Genomic DNA, 14,321 nt, shown 5'->3' on the forward strand with positions numbered 1-14,321 from the left:
GTCTGGTGTTGTGGCGTTCGCGGGTCCAAAGGTTCTGGCGCTGGTCGAGGTCCAGACGTGGATGGGCGCAGACGGGCTTGCCTTAGCGTCCTCCATAAGAGGGGGATAAGGAGGGAGGAGCAGCTGGGAGGCAGGAGCATGGTGTCCGATGGGGTGCGGGGGGGGGGGGGCTCAGGGACGCAGCGGCGGGAGGTGGCGGGGAACGGCAGCAAAACAGGCGGGCGGCAGGGAGCAGGCAAGAGGCAGTAGGGGGGTGGGGTCGTAGCGGCGGGGAGTGGAAGTGATTACAGGGACAGAGGCAAAGTACAGGGACAGTGAATGAAGCACAATACAGACCAATACAGGTAGCAGTCACGCAGCAATAGGGGGGAGAGGCGGCAAATACCAGGAAGGAGCAGAGCAGCCTCGAACCCAGGGGAGAGAGGCACAAGGCTCGGGTGAACCAGCTGACAAGCGGCGCTGCTGGGAGGAGTGCTACCTTTGACCAGAGGTCAAGGAATCAATGTTGTTAGAAAAAGCCTGACATCTTACAGCCTTTCATTTAACATGCTTTGCACGTTCAATTGTCATGCAGTTCACTTTACAAAATCCTCTAACTAAAGTCACAGAAAGAAAAATAAATGTAATAAGATAAGCTGACTTTTGACCTCTGTTTCTCTGAAAGCCAACAAATGTGATAAGATAATGTGATTTAATGCCATTTTTATTTCTCGTTCACTTTGTGAGCAATAAAGATGCCTTTAAATATTGTTATCTTGTCACATTTTTTCTGCTTTCAGAGACAGAGGTCACAAGTCAGTTTGTCTTCTCTGAAATTAGAGGATTTTCGACTGGCCAGAAAGGGCGAGTAGTCCCTAAAAAAAGGCCTGTCCTGAATAAATCTTGCTTGACAATGCAAGTGGATGTTTCAAGCCCTGATAGAACTACACCTGGTGGCCTATGGATCGCTGACCCAGCTCACAAGCAAGAAATCTCAGAATCATTGTAAATAAACTGGACATGGCTACGACACAGTTGACTCATCCTGCTTCAACACCCACCCTGAGGATGCTGTAGAAGATTTTCAAGTGGCAACTGGTTAGCACCAATAAACCGATCACCAAAGCCCTCAGCAGCAGGCTGTACTATGTAAATATCCTATCCGCAGGAATAACCAACCAGCTCACAAGGAGAATTCCGACCATCCACAACGCAGCAGCAAGTGTTCTCCCCAAACTCCCATGCTGAGCCCATATCACATTTCGCCTTAGGGAGCTCTAGTGGCTCCCAATACACAAGTGTGTAGACTTCAAACTACTCCTCACTCACAAACACAAAGCACTCCACAACATACGCCCTGCCTACCAGCACACCCACATTCATTTCCAAAAATCTTATAGACACCTCTGCTCTACCAGACTCTCACTAGCACACGTCCCAGGCATGCACAAAAGCAAATCATGGTAGGGTCAGGCCTTCTCAAACTTAGCTCCTAAAGCCTGGAATGACATCCCTCGACACATCATAGACTCCTCCTTTCTTCTTTTGTCCGGTAAGAAAATTAAGACCTAGCAATTTGAATAAGCCCTCCAGGGCTGGCCTCACACTTCTGCCAGGTCATTAGCATGCTAAAACGCAGTGATAACCCCAGACACGAGCTATCGACTTCTAGGAACCATATTTCAACTCTATTTTGATGATTGAAGATTTCTAAGTACTCTATTGTCGATTTTTATCATTTTTGGTCTTGTCTTAAGTATATAAAAATATTGGATATTTTTATAAACTGGTGTGATGTCCTTTTGTAGTGCTTTCACTGTGTTACTGTTGGTTATGTGCAAATGCTTTAAACAATGCCTCTAAGATAAGCCTGACTGCTGGTGCCAAGCTACTAAGGGGGTGAGCAGGGGTTATTTTAAGAGTGTAACTCCCTTATCCTGACTAGAAGGAAGGGTCACTACTTGGACAAAGGTGGAAACCATTGCCCCCTCGAGGCACGTATTTCGAACAGGGGCAGATTGTTTTAAGTGGTTGAATATATTAAGTGCCCTGTTGTCAACCATAATCAAAGTACAGCTTTAGTCAGACTATATGGAAGCGCTTATTAATTAACATCCCATGCCGGTGGTGGAACTGGGTGGAGTGCTTCCTAAGAAAAATGTTGGCCACTGGCATTTGCATTTTTTAATACAAATTAACTTCTGCTCCTGTGCAGCACTACATGGCTTTGTAGCTAGAGTTGCACTATAGAAAAGTAGCCCACGTGCTTACATATCAGTGGGATGTGTGCTGGCGCTTCTGGCGTCAGTGGCCTAGTTATTACCAAAGGAAGCACCCAACCAATACTTACAGCGCCTGCTCCCTTCATTGTGTGACCACAGACGCATGGCCACCAGGATGCTTCCTGGCAGGCCACTGTATCTGAAAGACTGTAGAACTGAGGTCGAGCCAGTGGGGCTTATTCATCTTATGCAGCTAACAACCAATGACAAAGCCAATAATCCTTGCTTGTTGTAGGTGTAATGTTAGTTGTTGTATATCTAAATGCAATGACATAAGTAGCAAAATACCAGTCAGGCGGCACACTATGCTAAGCACAGAGCCATGGGTTGGTGTATAGTAGTTTGTTCGTAGTTGTAATGTAGTACTGCAAAATGTTATATATTGTTATATATAACAGAAGGAATTGTAAGATGTCAGGCTCCAGCCGCATTTTTGCAGTTAGAGGAGGCAAAGCCAAGAAGCCCTTCCCCCTCGAAGGCAGCATTCATCTCTGCAAGCAGTAGAGAGAGCAGGGCTCTGAAGCTCCTCAGACCTATAGGCTGGCTCCAGAGTGCATCGCTACAGCCGTGTCACACGAGCTTGTATCACCTTTCTTGTGACGTGGTTATCATCTTTTCTCTGACCAATAGGGCCACGACGGGCCAGTGGCGCAATGGATAACGATTCTGCCTACGGAGCAGAAGATTCCAGGTTCGACTCCTGGCTGGCTCGATAGTGGATATCACTTTTTTCAAACAATAATATAAACATTGCAATGATCTATAAACGTGAGAGAAACCACATCACTCCTCTTAGACCATGAAGTTCCGTCCTGGGTGATATTATAATAAACGGATCTGTAAACTTCGGTACACAAACAGCTAGGCATTTGAATTAAATTACATAATAGGAATTTAACGCCAATATTTTTTTTATTTAAAAGTGGGCCATTCAGAGTTTTCGAGAGGTCTGTTTTTAACTGTAAAACAGATATCTGTCGATTTGCCAAAGGGACCAATATTTTCATGGAACAACAAATGCTAGTGAATTTTTGAAAAAGCACCTTTACCAGCGTGGTCTCGAAGGCACGGGCCTTCATAATGGCTGTCACGGATGCAGCTGCAAGTGACTTATTCCATTGAAACTGGGCAAAATAACGGGGCATCTGAGATACTGGTGCATGGCAACGATTCTAGAAAAAGAAATAACCCATGTATTGTGTCTACGGAACAGTCGTTCTTTCCAGTTGCGATGAATAATGTTGTGCGCAAACACTTGTATTTCCCGCCACACCGCCCTGTGCACTTGCACTGAAGCGGAAAAGAACTAGTCACGTCGCCAGTTCTCTCTGTCCCAATGCTCCCAGTCTCCCCGATGATTGCTCTTCCATGCAGAAGCTTGTTAAAGCTCTTCACTCTCCCCATGACTCCTACATTCTGGGAGTTCACCCTGTGCTACTGTAGCGTTCCCCGTTTGACTTTGAATGACATGCTCATGCTAACACTCCAAAGCTTTCAGTATCACTCTCTACCGATACCCTGGGATAAGCAGCTCCATATTCTCACCCCTCTCTGAGAAGGTCATCGGCGGGCCAGTGGCGCAATGGATAACGCGTCTGCCTACGGAGCAGAAGATTCCAGGTTCGACTCCTGGCTGGCTCGATTCAAGGCTCCTTTTCACATCTTTAAAAGAAGTCACAGTTAATAGTAAAATATAGCCATATACCTACTGGGCGTTTATGGAAGATTAAACTAATGACACGTTTTCCTGTAAATATATCATTAATCATGAGGTACCTTAATTTGCTTCCACAGAAAGAACAGCGTTTTAATCGGGAAAGAATCCAATGTGCCCAGGCTCTCATTACTTTTAAAAGAAATCGATACCACAATACAGAAATAGTTGCCTGCGATCGGACTACCTAGTTACAGCGAGGCAGAGTTTAAAGTGGGATGAAAAAAATGTGGGGTCCCTGAAAGGGGGGCGGCCAATACAATTAGGGCGTGGCTTAAACATGTAAACAGAAATTCCTTTAGAGTGCCACCCTTTGCATAGAATTGCAGTTGGCATAGGTGACAATTGAGCTGTGGGCTTTGAAGCAGAGAAACTCATTTGCAGTACCACAGGGCTCCTTGCCCAGCCCAACACTTATCAAAATATTCATGAGTTCAGTGGACCACATCGTCCAGACTTGCAACAAAATATCCTCACACTCGTAACTGATACTGTCCCTCTTGGACAAGCATCAAACACTAGGAACAAGTTAACCACATGCATGACGGTAGTGGCCACCTAGATGAAGTCCAACTGTCTCAAGCTGAACATGGACAAAACTAAAGTGCTGGTATTCTTTAAAGATGTTTCAACGTAGGCCAGGGCTCAAAAAATCATAACAAGCATTTGCAATGCGATAGGTCTCGCATTAATTAAGTTTGAGCTATTGGCATTGCTAAATATTGCAACACCAATTGCAACAAAATCTATAAATTGTAGGCCAAAAAAAGTGTATTTATTTTTGTAGGAATGGTGGCATGCTGCGCTTTAGATGAATATGTTTAAAAGTAAAGTGCGCCATACTGTGATTGCTACAACAGTTAACTGTGGATGCGTTAACAATTGATGTGTGCACTGATGGCTGATGGTGTGTGTGCCTGGTGGAAGTGTGTACTGCCGGCTGGTGGTTTGTGTGCCTGGTGGAAGTGTGCACTGACGGCTGGTGGTGCGTGTGCCTGGTGAAAGCGTGCACTGACGGCTGGTGGTGCGTGTGCCTGGTGAAAGCATGCACTGACAACTGGTGGTGTGTGTGCCTGGTGGAAGTGTGCACTGACGGCTGGTGGTGTGTGTGCCTGGTGAAAGCGTGCACTGACGGCTGTTGGTGTGTATGTGTTCTTGGTGAAAGCGTGCACTGACGGCTGGTGGTGTGTGTGTGTGCCTGGTAAGAGCGTGCATTGGCGGCTGGTGGTGTGTGTGTGTGTGCCTGGTGAAAGCGTGCACTGATGGCTGGTAGTGGTTGTGTGCCTGGTGAAAGCGTGCACTGACGGCTGGTGGTGTTTGTGCCCGGTGAAAGCGTGCCCTGACGGCCGGTGGTGTTTGTGCCCGGTGAAAGCATGCACTGACGAATTATGGTGTCTGTGTCTTGTGAAAGTGTGTACTGACGGTGTGGTTGTGTGCGTGGTTGTGTGTGTGGTTGTGAGTGTGGTTGTGAGTGTGTGTGTGTGGTTATGAATGTGTGGTTATGAGTGTGTGTTTGTGTGTATGAGTGTGGTTGTGAGTGTGGTTGTGAGTGTTTGGTGGAAGCGTGCCCTGACGGCTGGTGGTGTTTGTGCCTGGTGAAAGAGTGCACTGACGGCTGGTGGTGAAAACCCCTCTAAAGTTTATGTTACTTGAAATGGTAAAGCAATCAGTCAACAGGTAGATTTTATGGGGCTATGAAAATGGATGTGAAACTGAGGGCCTGTGTTAAAATGAAAACTCAGTTAACGTTTAACAAGCAGGCTTTTTGTTAGAAGAGTATGGTTAATAGTTTAGCGACTGTGTTCTTAAAAGAAACTACTAAAGCAAAATAAAGTTCTATAGCAAAACAAAGCTGAAAGTAGGACCTCTTTTAATGAATGGGCAGAGTTAGCAGACTTAGGTTTTACCATAAAGGCACTGTTTGAAAAGGATCTAATCGTGATGTGGAAAGGATCTATCCACAAAAATGTGCACACAGTATCACATGAAACTCTGGGTTCATTCTCAACATTATGCGGGGTCCAGTGCGTGGCCAGCGGCGTGGGTGGGTGCCGTGACGAATTGTCTGAGGCCAAGGTTGGCGAGGTTGGTGATCAGGGTGGTGGAGTTGGCATCACTGTTGTTCTCGAGGTGGAAATTCAGGTCCCCGAGGAGGATGTAGTCGGTGGAGGCGAGTGCGTGGGTGCTGGTGAGGTCAGCGATGGAGTCGCTGAATTGAGCTAGGGGTCCGGGGGGTCTGTAGATGAGTGTTCCTCTGAGGGTGGTGTTGGGGTCGGTGTGGATGCGGAAGTGCAGGTGTTCGGTGGTGTTGAGGGTGTCGTCTGTGTGGGTGGCGACCTTGAGGGTGGACTTGTGGACGATGGCTATTCCTCCTTGGATACAGTTGGCGCGATCTCTGCGTGTGATTTTGTAGCCGTCCGGGATGCCAATAGCGATGTCGGGCGCCGAGGAGTCATTCCAGCAGGTCTCGGTCAGGAAGGCCACGTCTGGGGCGGAGGAGTCGAGCAGATCCCAGAGCTCGATGGCGTGTTTGCGTGCGGAGCGGGTGTTGAGGAGTATGCAGCGGAGGTGGTTGGGTCCAGTCCTTGGTGGTTTGGTGGTTCTGTCGAAGGTGAAGCTGCAGGTGTGTCAGGAGAAAGGTCCCTGAGTCTGTTTCGGGGTGGCTTGGAAGCGCGTGTGTTTTCGGCCGGCGTTGAGTGCGTACAGGGTGCTGGCGTCGTAGCGGAGTCTGGTGTTGTGGCGTTCGTGGGTCCAAAGGTTCTGGCGCTGGTCGAGGTCCAGACGTGGATGGGCGCAGACGGGCTTGCCTTAGCATCCTCCATAAGAGGGGGATAAGGAGGGAGGAGCAGCTGGGAGGCAGGAGCATGGTGTCCGATGGGGTGCGGGGGGGGGCTCAGGGACGCAGCGGCGGGAGGTGGCGGGGAACGGCAGCAAAACAGGCGGGCGGCAGGGAGCAGGCAAGAGGCAGTAGGGGGGTGGGGTCGTAGCGGCGGGGAGTGGAAGTGATTACAGGGACAGAGGCAAAGTACAGGGACAGTGAATGAAGCACAATACAGACCAATACAGGTAGCAGTCACGCAGCAATAGGGGGGAGAGGCGGCAAATACCAGGAAGGAGCAGAGCAGCCTCGAACCCAGGGGAGAGAGGCACAAGGCTCGGGTGAACCAGCTGACAAGCGGCGCTGCTGGGAGGAGTGCTACCTTTGACCAGAGGTCAAGGAATCAATGTTGTTAGAAAAAGCCTGACATCTTACAGCCTTTCATTTAACATGCTTTGCACGTTCAATTGTCATGCAGTTCACTTTACAAAATCCTCTAACTAAAGTCACAGAAAGAAAAATAAATGTAATAAGATAAGCTGACTTTTGACCTCTGTTTCTCTGAAAGCCAACAAATGTGATAAGATAATGTGATTTAATGCCATTTTTATTTCTCGTTCACTTTGTGAGCAATAAAGATGCCTTTAAATATTGTTATCTTGTCACATTTTTTCTGCTTTCAGAGACAGAGGTCACAAGTCAGTTTGTCTTCTCTGAAATTAGAGGATTTTCGACTGGCCAGAAAGGGCGAGTAGTCCCTAAAAAAAGGCCTATCCTGAATAAATCTTGCTTGACAATGCAAGTGGATGTTTCAAGCCCTGATAGAACTACACCTGGTGGCCTATGGATCGCTGACCCAGCTCACAAGCAAGAAATCTCAGAATCATTGTAAATAAACTGGACATGGCTACGACACAGTTGACTCATCCTGCTTCAACACCCACCCTGAGGATGCTGTAGAAGATTTTCAAGTGGCAACTGGTTAGCACCAATAAACCGATCACCAAAGCCCTCAGCAGCAGGCTGTACTATGTAAATATCCTATCCGCAGGAATAACCAACCAGCTCACAAGGAGAATTCCGACCATCCACAACGCAGCAGCAAGTGTTCTCCCCAAACTCCCATGCTGAGCCCATATCACATTTCGCCTTAGGGAGCTCTAGTGGCTCCCAATACACAAGTGTGTAGACTTCAAACTACTCCTCACTCACAAACACAAAGCACTCCACAACATACGCCCTGCCTACCAGCACACCCACATTCATTTCCAAAAATCTTATAGACACCTCTGCTCTACCAGACTCTCACTAGCACACGTCCCAGGCATGCACAAAAGCAAATCATGGTAGGGTCAGGCCTTCTCAAACTTAGCTCCTAAAGCCTGGAATGACATCCCTCGACACATCATAGACTCCTCCTTTCTTCTTTTGTCCGGTAAGAAAATGAAGACCTAGCAATTTGAATAAGCCCTCCAGGGCTGGCCTCACACTTCTGCCAGGTCATTAGCATGCTAAAACGCAGTGATAACCCCAGACATGAGCTATCGACTTCTAGGAACCATATTTCAACTCTATTTTGATGATTGAAGATTTCTAAGTACTCTATTGTCGATTTTTATCATTTTTGGTCTTGTCTTAAGTATATAAAAATATTGGATATTTTTATAAACTGGCGTGATGTCCTTTTGTAGTGCTTTCACTATGTTACTGTTGGTTATGTGCAAATGCTTTAAACAATGCCTCTAAGATAAGCCTGACTGCTGGTGCCAAGCTACTAAGGGGGTGAGCAGGGGTTATTTTAAGAGTGTAACTCCCTTATCCTGACTAGAAGGAAGGGTCACTACTTGGACAAAGGTGGAAACCATTGCCCCCTCGAGGCACGTATTTCGAACAGGGGCAGATTGTTTTAAGTGGTTGAATATATTAAGTGCCCTGTTGTCAACCATAATCAAAGTACAGCTTTAGTCAGACTATATGGAAGCGCTTATTAATTAACATCCCATGCCGGTGGTGGAACTGGGTGGAGTGCTTCCTAAGAAAAATGTTGGCCACTGGCATTTGCATTTTTTAATACAAATTAACTTCTGCTCCTGTGCAGCACTACATGGCTTTGTAGCTAGAGTTGCACTATAGAAAAGTAGCCCACGTGCTTACATATCAGTGGGATGTGTGCTGGCGCTTCTGGCGTCAGTGGCCTAGTTATTACCAAAGGAAGCACCCAACCAATACTTACAGCGCCTGCTCCCTTCATTGTGTGACCACAGACGCATGGCCACCAGGATGCTTCCTGGCAGGCCACTGTATCTGAAAGACTGTAGAACTGAGGTCGAGCCAGTGGGGCTTATTCATCTTATGCAGCTAACAACCAATGACAAAGCCAATAATCCTTGCTTGTTGTAGGTGTAATGTTAGTTGTTGTATATCTAAATGCAATGACATAAGTAGCAAAATACCAGTCAGGCGGCACACTATGCTAAGCACAGAGCCATGGGTTGGTGTATAGTAGTTTGTTCGTAGTTGTAATGTAGTACTGCAAAATGTTATATATTGTTATATATAACAGAAGGAATTGTAAGATGTCATGCTCCAGCCGCATTTTTGCAGTTAGAGGAGGCAAAGCCAAGAAGCCCTTCCCCCTCGAAGGCAGCATTCATCTCTGCAAGCAGTAGAGAGAGCAGGGCTCTGAAGCTCCTCAGACCTATAGGCTGGCTCCAGAGTGCATCGCTACAGCCGTGTTACACGAGCTTGTATCACCTTTCTTGTGACGTGGTTATCATCTTTTCTCTGACCAATAGGGCCACGACGGGCCAGTGGCGCAATGGATAACGATTCTATTACAGGACCGGAGGCTTCAGATTATGCTTCTCAAACTTTACTGCATCAACACAGCAGCCAATGAAAATATATTATTTTCTCAAGTAAACAATAATTACTACATTTCCCATGAACACCATGGTTATAGGCACGCCCCCACAGTCCATAAGAACCCCTAGCGTGCACATCACTTCCTCTTTCTTTGCTGCTCAAGCCAGAGTTAAGTGCACCTTCCCTGTTCCCTCACTCTGCTTGTGGGTTTGGGGGTCCTAGGGAGACTTGTGTATTACCTGTGAATTGCGGCGGTTCGCTCCGCTACATAATTGGGGACATAGATTTATTTGGTGCGCTTGTTGCAATTTGCATGCTTTAGGACTTTTGTGGGGCAGACGGATCGCGAGCGCTCACCTTGCGTGGCGCTCGGCTTGGGCCGGCTTTTGCCTCAGACGTCTCCCGCTGTGGAGCGCGCGCGCTCAGCGCTGCTACAACGGTCGCTGACCGGCGGGGGGCCGCCGCGCTTTGCAGTTGAGCCCGTTTCACCGGCAGCCTGCGGGCGCACGGGAGCTCCCTAATGCGCCCCGTGTAAAGGCCGGGTGGCTCACGGCCGACGCGCGCGTCAAAAAGCGCTGCTCAATTGGGCTACATTTTAGTAGCTTTTGGTAGCGTTTTGGGCGGCGCGCCTCAGCTCGTTCCCCAGGCTCACTGGAACGCGCGTTTTTCTCGTTCCACACACCGGCTGGCCCCTCGTTTTACCGCCAGAGCTGGCTGTAATAATATAAGGTCCAGAGTGAGCACACACTCTTTATATATTTGTGACCTAGGTCTTTGGCCTTGTGGAATACAGCTTTGCTGAGGGGGTTTGGGTACAGTTGTCAGTTGATTATTTGTGTGCAGTGGGCTGACCCCCCCCACCACCCCTACACCTGCCTCAGTGAGCTACTATCAGAAAATGAGCATGGAGAATTGGGTTAAGTACCCCGAAGAGGAGGAGGCTGATGGGGAAGATAATAATGATGGGCAGCAGGAAGCTGTTCTGGAAGACAATATAGTCGAAGCCTTGGATGCTTCGGTTCAAGCTTCGGTGGACAGAGCAATGGAGACGAAGGTCCCCCAGACTGTGCAGCAAGCACTAGCAGTGGCCCTGCGCCCTATTCGCAAGCAGTTAGAAGGGTTTGCTAAGCGACACGGATATGACAAGGGTAGGAAGCAGAAGCGGGCTACTCCCTCTACCTCTACCTCTATTTCTGAAGAGCGCAATCTGTGGCCGCATGCGCAATCCATGGCCTCATTGCCGGCTCGTGACGCCCCGACTGACCATCGTTCTGGGGGCAAGGCGAAGAGTAAGCGCCTGGTAGTGATAGACACGGATACTACCACCACTAATACTGACACCAATACGGATACTGATACCTCGGAGGAGCAGCCTCCTCCACCCAAGAAAGCCAAGCCGGCTTCCAAATCAGTGGAGGACAAAGCCTCTAAGGCTTTCCACTTTGACCCTTCGGACATCGTCCACCCCCGGTCTTCGGACTGGGTTCCGCCGGCGGACGTCTCTGATTATATTCATGATCACCTCCGGAAGAGCTTCTCTCGGGAGGTGCGCAACCGACTGCGGTCGGAGTGCCCGCGTCCGGATATTCCGGACTGTGTCGCTGACACACCGGAAATAGACGCAAGCATGCTGACATTTCTTAAAAAATTTTCCAAGGATCCTAAGAGGGGGCTTGACAGGGCCTGGCGGGGCTGTCAAGACAAGATGCTGGATGTCATTGGGCCCCTGGCGAAGATCCTAGAGATGGCCTTAGCGGCCAAAGAGGGTGCGACTCCTGTAGATCCGGACATCTTGGCTGAGTGGACTCAGCGCGCCATTTGCTTTCTGGGTAACGCAAATTGCGCCGTCTCTTCGGAGAGGCGCAAGTCCTTACTAATGCGCATGGACAGCAACTTAACGGAGCTGGCGGAAGCTGAACCTGGCCCTCTGGCCGGTGGGTGTCTCTTCGGAGACAGGTTCGTGAAGGACGTCACCAAGTATGTTGGCACCTTCACCGCATTGGATAAGGCCCAGAGTGGTATTAAACGCGCCCTCACGCAGGGTGTTTTCAACAGGGCCGGGCGAGGCGGGGGTCGCTCGTCAGGCCGAGGATTCCAGAGAGGCTCCCAGAGAGGGGATTTTGGCCGCGGCCGCGGCGAGTGGGACTCTACCCGCGGAGGAACCTTCTATCCCTCACGACGAGGCTTCAACAAGGGCCGTTTCCAGTCGGGAAACAACAGGGCGAATTTCAAGGCCCATCAGAGTTCCGGTGAGTCTGACAGATGTGTCTTTCCTTCCTTTGGGGGGTCGCACGCAGCATTGTCTGCGGCAATGGCAAATGTTAACTCAGGATGTTTGGGTCTTGCAGACTGTTCAGGGATTCAGGCTGGAATTCTACTCTCCTCCTGCGCAAGCGTTTCCCCCACCACCTCTCCATTTTTCCCAACTAGATCACAGTTTTATAGAAGCAGAGGTGGCAGACTTGCTGAGGAAGGGCGCGATCGCTCTTTGCCAGAGAAGCCCTCGCGGCTTCGCCAGCAATGTCTTTCTGGTCCAAAAGAAGGGAGGTGGCAACAGACTTGTACTCAACCTCAGAGATTTCAACCAACATCTAGTGTACAACCATTTCAAAATGGAAGGTATCCACATGTTAGCGGATTTGTTACAAGAAGGAGATTGGTTAGTGCGATTAGATCTGAAAGATGCATATCTTTCTATTCCGATTTTTCCTCCACACCGCAGGTTCCTGCAATTTCAGTGGGGCGGCCAGTGGTACGAGTATTTAGCTCTTCCTTTCGGTCTCTCCTCGGCTCCCTGGTGTTTCACCAAGGTAATGAAACCAGTGGTGGCTTTCCTCAGGGAGAGGGGTGTGCGCATGATCATTTACCTAGACGACATTCTGATCATGGCGCAGGACCGGTCAGTGTTGCAGCAACACTTGACCATGACTACTTCCTTGTTACAAGGCCTGGGGTTTGTGATAAATCTAGCGAAGTCAGTAGTGACCCCGACTCAGGTAATAGACTTTCTGGGGTTCACGGTCAACTCCCTCACGGCGCAGCTGCTTCTTCCACAGGCGAAGTTGAGGGACTTGAAGAAGGAGATCAGGAAACTGCTGGACAGGCAATTGGTCTCGCTCAGAACACTGGCCAGGATTGTAGGAGTCCTGGCGTCCTCTATCCAGGCGATATTTCCGGGTCCTTTGCACTACAGAGCCCTCCAACGTCTGAAGATCAGACACCTTCAGAAGGGTCTCTCGTATACGGACTCGGTTCCGCTTACGGACGAAGTTCGGCACGAACTCCAGTGGTGGCTAGGCCACGTGGATGCCTGGAACGGCAGAGCGATCTTCGGGTCGCGTCCAGATGTGGTAATCGAGTCGGACGCCAGCAGATGGGGCTGGGGCGCGCGCTGTGGAGAGGTTTCCACAGGCGGCAGATGGTCGTCTCAGGATCTGGAACTTCACATAAACTGTTTGGAATTACTGGCAGGATCGTTCGCGGTTATCCCCGAAGCAGACATCATGTTGCATCCTCCTGCGCCTGGACAATGTGTCCGCAGTGAGGTATATCAACAAGTTGGGCGGCACGAGGTCGTCTCTTCTTGTCCAGATAGCCAAAGAATTTTGGCAGTACTGTCTACAGAACCAGATTTCAGTCATAGCGGAGTACATCCCGGGTCAGGCCAACCAAGTGGCGGACTGGCATTCCAGACACTTGAGGGATTACAGCGACTGGAAGCTGCTTCCCCAGGTCTTTCTCTGGTTACAGGCGATTTGGGGTCCTTTTCAGACGGACCTGTTCGCCTCCAGGTTGACGTATCAACTTCCCCGGTTCTTCAGCTGGAGACCGGATCCGATGGCGGAAGCGACGGACGCATTTCTCCAGGATTGGTCGGAGGGGACCCAGTATGCATTTCCCCCCTTTCTGTTGATTCCCAGAGTAATGACTCATGTGATACGGCAAGCGGCGGAAATTGTCATGGTGACTCCGTGGTGGACATCACAAGCGTGGTTTCCCAAGTTGTTACAATGGAGCTGCGACCGCCCCCGGCTACTGCCGGATTTGCAGTGGTTGTTGCAGGGCCCTCGTCAGGAACAGCACCCGTTGCTGTTGGAGGGCAGGTTATCCCTGATGGCATGGAGGCTTTCAGGGAACAGTGGCAAATGCCAGGAATTTCGGACAAGGCTGCGGACTTTATCAAGCAGGCTTGGGCACCTTCCACCAGGAAGCGGTACTCCGCTGCCTGGAAGAACTGGGTGGATTGGTGCGTGGGACGACGTCTGGATCCCGTGGGGGCAGGATTACCCCAAGTGTTGAACTTTCTATCCGAGAAGGCGGCAAGTGGCCTAGCGTATCGTTCAGTCAACAACTTTCGCTCAGCCCTCTCGGCGGGGCATGCCCTGGTGGATGGTAAACCGGTAGGCATGCACCCGGTTGTTTGTAAGTTGTTGAAAGGCATCAGGGTGGCCAACCCTCCCAAACCCAAGTATTCAGGTTTGTGGGATGTCTCGGTGGTGATTTCTTTGCTCGACAGATGGCCGGTTAATTCTCTCCTGTCCAGGAAGCAATTGTGGGCTAAATTAGCCATGTTGCTTTGTCTGTCCTCTTGCAGAAGATCTTCAGATGTCAGAGCTCTCGACGTAACAGGTAGAGTGTTTACCCCGGAGGGGGTTTCTTTTCA

General features: G+C 49.5%; 2 non-coding genes across 2 annotated transcripts; both read left to right on the forward strand.

Moving 5' to 3' along the window:
- Positions 1-2,900: 2,900 nt before the first annotated feature.
- On the forward strand, positions 2,901-2,973 carry TRNAR-ACG (transfer RNA arginine (anticodon ACG)). The gene has a single exon. It is a non-coding gene; the product is annotated as a tRNA-Arg (tRNA).
- An 856-nt stretch (positions 2,974-3,829) lies between these two features.
- On the forward strand, positions 3,830-3,902 carry TRNAR-ACG (transfer RNA arginine (anticodon ACG)). Its single transcript has one exon. It is a non-coding gene; the product is annotated as a tRNA-Arg (tRNA).
- Positions 3,903-14,321: the final 10,419 nt, after the last annotated feature.

The sequence above is a fragment of the Lissotriton helveticus genome, chromosome 5_1 (genome assembly GCF_964261635.1).
Source record: "Lissotriton helveticus chromosome 5_1, aLisHel1.1, whole genome shotgun sequence".
NCBI lineage: Eukaryota > Metazoa > Chordata > Amphibia > Caudata > Salamandridae > Lissotriton > Lissotriton helveticus.